The 8,043-nt window shown below is 52.4% G+C and overlaps 1 pseudogene across 1 annotated transcript in view; it reads right to left on the bottom strand.

The window, feature by feature from the left end:
* Positions 1-3,751: 3,751 nt before the first annotated feature.
* Positions 3,752-8,043, bottom strand: part of LOC149337230 (uncharacterized) — a 76,785-nt pseudogene continuing 72,493 nt past the window's right edge. The window contains exon 24 of the transcript XR_016284388.1: positions 3,752-7,460. The product of XR_016284388.1 is annotated as an uncharacterized LOC149337230 (transcript). The remainder of the gene's footprint in view (positions 7,461-8,043) is intronic.

Here is an 8,043-nt window from a genome sequence, read left to right as displayed (position 1 = left end):
TCCAGCCTGCCTACCCGCAAACGCTTGTCTGCCGAGGGCCCTTTTGCGCACTGACTCATGGGAAATAAGCCCTCCTCCACAGTTACCAGACTGCCAGCCAGCGGTGCTTTTTAGTGAACGTCCGTGCTCCGAAGTAGCGCAGCGCAGCGCTTTGGCGGAATGCGTACCGAGCTCGAGGTTGTCTGAAGGCTCCGCGTCTCTGTTGATTACACTCTTGAGTTTTTGGGTGCACTGTAGAAAACTGCGGGTAAACTTTTCATCAAAGGGTGCGGCCGCGACCTCGTCACTGTTCAACTGTGGTTCATAAAGAGAATGGAGAGGAATTCCTTTCGTCGTTATACACACATACGGAGCGTTTATTTCAGCGCATGCTATGAGCGGAGAACTCGAGAGTAGGCGAAGAAACGAGCCTCTAAAAAAGGGCGCAGCGGCTTCCAGAGCGCTCACGGTGGACGGACGTGTTGAACGAGCGCTCCGGCGCGCTGCGCAAGATTCTATTTCTCGGGCAGGCGGACTTCGGCCCGCCCATGGGCCCTCCGTTCTCCGCTATTCTCAAGGCACAAGTCGTTCCGAATACGCGCGCGCACATAGGCGGTTCCGACGTGAAATTCAGCAGTGAAGTATTTCTCTCTCTCTCGCTGTCGAGAGAGAGTGCCGGCGGCTTTACGTCTGCCCCTGCGCGGGGTCTCCCGGCCACTGCGCACAATCACTTACAAAAAGAAGTAAACTGTATGTATACATAGCCGCGCGCTCGTAGCGTCCTGTCTCGGACTAATCGCGCGCGCGGCATACTGCACTAGCGGCCGGGGTGGGGCGCCCGGCCGCGTCGGAGGTAGCACCCACGGAGCGTTCGTGTCACGCGTGCACTACCTGGCGAAGAGCGAGCGGGAAGTCAAGCCCGCCTGTTCGATGAACGCCAAGGGCGTCCGCAGAATTTTTTGCAGGGGGTGCCCCGTTGGTGCCCCGGGGGGGGGGGGGGGGGGGGGGGGTATGTTCGTAGCAAAAAGGCGCTATTTGCGGAGTAAGTTTATTTATTTATATATAAATAAAAATTAAACAAAATGCACTCATGAAAGAAAAATTACAAACAGCAAAGTAAAGCGCGGCTAGGAGAGGTACATTGGAGTTTATCAACGAAGAAACAACTAAAATTAATAAAAAATGCAAAAAGATGCTATATCACTTCGTGGAGAAGAGTGCTCAGTCTTCCTGCATACGGGTTCTCGACTCACCCGGATTTATGACCAGCACACAGCACAATATGTTCGCAAACACGCAACTACAGTCACTCAGTCAGTCTTCCTTGAACAGCAACTGTAGGCGCCTCGGGTTTTTCTGGGCGAATTGCGTAATTACACGTGTGATAAATTCACTTCTGTGCTTCATTACACGCTCTCGGTGCACACTCATCATACACATTGATTGGAAAAACTGTTGAACGCGTACGTTGAAAACAAAAGATGACTATATATATATACAACGAAAACTTATTTACAAGATAAATGCACGCTCGCAGCTTCATACACCTCGCTCCATCTTGCTTGCGCATCCGCACAGTCGAGCAACCCCACACACACTGCTCGCCGCTCGTCGTTTTCTCGTCCGCTGTCTTGGTTGTTCTCAGCTTCGCTGACAACCGGCCACTAAAAACACCCAAGCACAAACACAGAGGCGCGCACACGTGCGAGGGCTTACTTGCCGCAATATCCCCGAATGCGCACTTTGGGGGTGAAAGGAACGCCGCGCAACTTCCGAGGGGAAGGGACACTCGCCACTCCGGTCGGAAAATTTGTTTTTGTGTTTTTATGGGGTTCAGAGCCCCAAAACGACTCAGGCTATGAGGGATGGAGTAGTACAGAGTTCCGGGTAATGTCGACCACCTGGGTCTCTTTACCATGCACTGACACGCACAGTACATGGGCGCTGTTGTGATTTGAGGCCCAGCCAGAGGTGACAGGCGAGCCAGGCAGGCGCCATCGGGCTGCGTTGACCAAAGGCGCTGGTTTTCGCAGAAGACGCAAAGAACGCTGGTGTGGGGGCGCCTCGGGAGACTGCGTCGCCGTGAACAAAAGCAGCTAATCCCCTTTGCCGGAGATTCTGAAAGCGGCGCTTCTACCGAACTGCGCTACCCGTGGATCGGAGGAGACAGCGAGCGGCGGCGGCGCCAACTCATCGCCCGCTTGCCCCTGAGCAGCCCGACAAAGCGGGGGTGGGCACGGCTGATTTGTCTTTCCCTCCTTAAGAATTCATCGGTGACCGGCGTAACGATAGGCGAAAACAAGATGCCCCGTGCACTGTCTGCCTCCGTGTCGCTATCTCTCTAGAGATCAAAGAAACAGACACCCATCTCAAGGCGGCTCGAAACACATGCTCGCCGGTGCCGCTGTATGTCTGGAACAGGTCGCCCTTCAGTAGAGCTAACGATGGCGTGGTTTGAAAACGGCGGAACGACGCACGCCCGGACGCGGCATTTCGCAGATGTGACCATGCGGGGCTGCTTTTACCCTTTTGACTGAGCGCACCACCGCCCCTGGCGTGCGGCCATCACTCACGGTTCGAGTGAGTGATTTTCCAGGGGGGTGCAACCGCCCCCCCTTGCCCCCCCCTCCGGACGCCCATGATGAACGCACAGAGGCTCACCACTGTTCTGTCACGGGTATAGAGGCTAGAATATCACGGGTGCGCGCAGTGCCGCGCGGCCACAGGAGCGCTTCGAGACTGTCCGGGATGATTCCCAGCGCCCTGCAGGCCGCGAGAATCTCGCGACGCGGCACTGCAGAAGCGGCACAGCGAAGGAGCATGTGCTCCAAGTGTCTCCACTGCGCCGCAGTCAGCGCACGCGTCGCTCGGGGATGGTGGCCGCTGCGGCGAGCGAGCAGTTTGCGCTCACCACGGAGCCGTCAGTGAACGCAAGCAGATGGTCACGTAGTTGCTCGTACAGCGAGAGAGCGAAACCGAAATCCAGCTAAGAGCTACCACTGCCTTGTCACGTGAGGGCCTATTTCCCATGATGCTTTCCATTATATTTTTTATGACTAGGCTTCAAGATTGTGACGTCATGGTACCTCCTAGTTTTTCTTCCTCCATGCTAGCCACAGAGTTACGCTAGTTACGCTGGCCATAGAGGCACCCTAACGTGCCCCCTCCCATCGACGTGCTAGCTGCGCACGTCGCTGGTAGGGTCAACCTGCTTTTGGAACTAGCCACAACCTATCATTCCCAATCCTTGTAGCAGTCAGTACACTATAAATAGAACAATAGTTCATTAAAATTAACACACAGCTGGCTTCCGCAGCGAAACGCGCCACGCGAGAGTCGCCGCTAGGCTTTACTTAGGTTGGTTTTACCGCATGGCAGCGATGAAAAGTTCGCCTTAGCAGATGACTTCACCAGGTTAGCGCTGTCAGCAGATGCCGCGCAGGCGACCAGCCTCTGCGCGCGTGAAGCGCCTGAACAGACCATTAGGAAAAGCGCCACTTTCAGGGGCACGGCGGGCAGTCCAATATATGGAGCGCAGCGCCAGGCGAGATTTCAGTTCGTTATACAGCGCGATTCTCCTATACTTCGACGCGGGATTTTCATGCGGATAATTTTCACGTTCGATATTACCAATAATTCGAAACATCCAAGATTTCATAAGCACATGGAGCCCACAGAAGCCCGGCAATAACCAGCGCATTGCCAAGGCCTATATATGTCATCGTACCTGGAGTTGCGGATGATGCAGCGCATTAACACCAACAGACTCGACTGAAGAAAGTAGCCTCGTTTATTTACAGCATTGGGCACACGGGGAGAAAAACGAGACACAGTGCAGCGCCTTTGCAGCAACAGCCCCAGGACTAATGTTCAGGCCAGTGAGCAAGTGGACAGAGCATGGGGCATCAGCACCAACGTCAGACTAACTTCCCATCATCAAAGGCTTTCATGTTCCCACTTCAGAAAGGAAATTCATCACACAACACTTAGAACCCCGAATTATGCAATGCGAAGAATAAAATAGCTGACTGCAAAAGTTAACATGGCTCGTGAAAGGTTTCACACAAAAGTGACCTGGACATATCTTGTTCTCAAGACAGTGCCGCTAACATCAATTCAGCTTGCATGGCAAACCGACACAGTAGCAATTTAAGGAAGCAATTTCAAGTTCCTTTAACGGGTTAGGCGAACTGCCAATGCTAATGTTGCATTGTGGGCCTGCCTGTTTTACAACGGTAGAGAGAGTTTTAAAGGGCTTCCAGTTTGGCCAGCATCGCCAACCCCTCCTAAACACTGCAGGGGGCTCCTGCTGCAAATGCACGTGACTGCTCAGAAGACGAACAGGTCTGGAGACAAAAGGTGAGCCCAGGGTATATAAAATAAGTTATCACACACTTCCCCGTCATCAATTTGATGCCCCCCCATATACAAGGTATGACAGATGGTTAAAAAAAAAAACAACAAAAAAACGGAGGGATGAGGGCAAAGATTCTCTCTTGCCCACTGCATCAATAAATCCCGACTGCAGGAAGAGGTTAAAAAACCGGGAACGCAGGGAGACACAACATCAAAAGAAGATGATAAAAGCAGGTAGACAAAGAGCCCAGCATGGCTGACATATCAATCTTTGGACGAGACCAGAGATCCTCGCGTGGATCCCTTCCCATTAGAAGAGAAGTGACGCTGAAGAGATGAGATTGCCATCCATAACGTAGTCACAGAAAATTTGAACTACACAATGTCCTCATAATTACGGCCAGCTTTAGGTAAATGCACTTTTGCTAGATTTTTCTTCCCCTGCAACGAAACAGCCCATGCGAAGAGAAAACAGCTTAGGCATGCCAAAGCAGTACAGTAATGAGCAGACCCACACTAAAAAGCATGACTTAGAAGAAAAGATACAACCCAGCAATAAAAGGCTCTTGGCACAGCATATTCCCTCACTCAAACAATCCTGATTCCCAAGAACAATTTAAAGAGGCCGGTTAGAACAGCACACAGGACAAAAATCCCAGCGAAATCCACCATGGATGACAGCACACTCAAGATGGCTCCACCACGGCGAGAAGCACCCGCTGCTGCACCCCTCTGGTCTCGTCCGATCAGTATGGCTGGCACATCAACTAAAAACACAATCATCCTGTACAAGTTTGTTGCCTGCAGACATGAGGCATTCACCTGGCCCGATGCAACACGACAGCACCACTCTAGCGCTGCCCGCACCAATGGCCGATAGACAGACCCGTCTACCATCTGAGTAACTGTGCTGGCTGTCGTGCCTGCAGGCGTGGGGCTGGAATTCGTATGTACATTATGTACACCGCTAGGCTGACGTCCACAACAGAGAGACAAGAGTAGTGTACAGGACCACCCCAAAGGTGGGCGGGGACTTGGCCAGGCTGCTCGATCCAAGGGGGCTCAAAAGAGCACCCGTGTCTAACTCTTAATAGAAACCAGCAACAAAAAATTGTGGCTACTGAAACTACAAAGCATAAGAGAAGAGCACGGCACCTTTGGCTCTGAAAAAATATTTTGGCATATAATGGGTCTGCACTGAAATTGTAAAAAGCAGCAAATATCAAGTACCAGTCAAAAAGAGGCCGGGGGCGAGCAAAATGCTGCTCCCCTCCTACACAAGAATTCGCACGAGCAAATAACTATTTCGCTCCACCAATGACAGCTTGTCTCTTGAGGTCTGTTCAATCCACCTGCACTACCCCAACCAGTGATTGGCTGTTCTCTGATAAGAACCAGTCAGGCACATTATCGTGCCTAACTCAACGGCATGCTCTCAATGCGCCCGAGAGTCGAGATGAGTCCTAAGCACTCGTTAGAGAGTACAGGTGAACTGAATGAGCTCATGATTCTCCCCACAAAAAAAAAAAAAAAAACCCCAACCTTGCAGCTCGTATATTTCCCGAGACAACTGTCAGCAGCTGATACAACCACATGTAGATGTGGTCAATGTCGCAACGACAGAATCATCCTGAAATGCAGTCTTCCAAGACTTTTTTTTTTTGTTTTTGTCTTTTTCAAACAACAGAAACAAGGAGCCAGTACTCACCAAAAACAAAGGACCCCACCCCATAACAATGTGTGCAATACTTGGATACCCCCACGATCGAGCAACACCGGCAGTCTCGGCAACAGTTTCACAACACAAAGACACGTCAGGAGAGGCTATGTATAGCTATGTACACAATGGATGTGACACCGGAGAGAGATAGAGCGAAAGGGCGACAAGTGAGCAGCCCCTGAAACAACAATTCGCTACGGGTGGCAACACACAGAAGAGAGAGATGAGCCTCGGCACGCCCGGTTCAGAACAATGATCCTGAAAGCGGTGCTCGAGAATGCCGACAGAGTTTACCTGCCTGAGCAAATTTCATCTGTCCGGGGATTCTGTGATTATGGGGAGCCAGTCTTTGGTCACCTCCTGGTGACACCGAGCAAAAATGCTGCCGCAAATGAATGGGGAAAAAAAAAAAAAATGCCAATGTTTACAATCTCTAGTGTGCAGAAAGGACAGAGGAGCCACATGTTCTCAGCACTCCTCCGAGCCGCACAAGACAACGTGGGCCAAACCAACTTGTGACCGGGCATTTCTTTACATGCACCAGTTGCGGCTCACTTGCTGCTGCTCACAGGTGGCGCTCCACCTTTCTGCACGCACCGTCAGAAAACCACAGCCACGTTACGCATAAGATCCAAGGGACGGGAGAACAAGAAGAAGAGAATGACACGCAACACTGCGAAAGCGCACCACAAGAACCGTCACCAGTGGCGACGAATGTCCACCGGATAATTGGAGTGGCCAGTTTTGCTTGACTGTGCGAGAAACACAAGGAGGCAGGATGGGTCCCCCCTGCCGGCTTCAAGGCGAGCGAAGACACGCTGCACTCCCAGAGTCACGATGTGCCAACAACCCAACACTCACCAGCAAGTGTTCCCCACACACGCAGTTCGGGCAAACTGGAGACAACACAGGGAGCTATGGTACAACACGAGAGACTCTGCAGACCACCCCCTCCTGCAGGTCCTTCCTATATACAAAGGTGAAGGAGGGTGCTCGTCAAGGGCGATCGTCCGGGCCACACCTCCCCACATGCACAAAAATGAGCACCGCTCTTTGGAAACCGGGAGAGCCAGACACGCGGCCTGCTGGTCTTGTAAAACACACAGGTCCACAGCTGATGTGGCTGCCAGAGGTTAGCACAGCACCACACACGCCCACACTCGTTCCTTCTTCGAAGATGGCACGCCACAGGGTGGTGGGGATGAGCACAGCCGGCACAACGCAGTCCACCCAAAGTTCAAAGTGGCAAGAGCAACGCTCCAGTCTCGGCCTAGCTGTGGTGGAAGTAGCCCGGTGGCTGCAGGTGCGACGAAGAAGGGGGCAGGACGGGTGCCCCACCTCCCAGGTGTGTGGCTGGCATGAGCGGAGGTCGCAGGGCTGCCAGGGCCGTTCCAAAGGGGGGGACCTGCACAGTAACCAGCCATCAATCATGCAGGAAGCTTGCTCCACCCGTGTGTGGAATACCGGCCAGCTACAAAAGGGTGTACAGTAAAACCTCGTTAATTCGAACTCGGTTTATTCGAAATCCCGCGTAATTCGAAGGTTTTCGGCGGTCCCAACAGTTTCCATGCAAAATTTGCCGGATAATTTGAACAGCCAGCGCGCCCCTCTCCGGATTAGGTTTAAACCATGGCCTCCGTGATTCGTGAAAAGCAAAATGCGTTGCCAGTCTCTGAGGCCAGTATAGTTGAGTTGCCGGAGTGGCAGCCAGGCGGCACTGTAAACCAATTTTCGGTTTCCGGTGGTTTGTTGTGCCTCAGCGATCTGCATAGTCGACTACCAGTCTCGGAGGCTAGCTTTAGTTGACAAAGCAACAACCAGGTGCCGCTAGGTCACAATTTTTCTGGCTCCGTTTCCGTTGTTTGTCTAGCTCGTGGCAGGCGCTGCTCGTAGTGTTTTGATTGTTCGGTGCCGCAATCAAACATGTTCTGTGTTCAGGCGTGTTTATACTCCGACGTAGCGCGCGCTCGCGCGGCACGGCTATGACC

This window comes from Amblyomma mixtum, chromosome 7, assembly GCF_055824585.1.
Source record: "Amblyomma mixtum isolate Tamu chromosome 7, ASM5582458v1, whole genome shotgun sequence".
Classification (NCBI taxonomy): domain Eukaryota; kingdom Metazoa; phylum Arthropoda; class Arachnida; order Ixodida; family Ixodidae; genus Amblyomma; species Amblyomma mixtum.
Note: the sequence above shows the minus strand (reverse complement) of the source record. Positions and strands in the feature narration are given on the sequence as shown.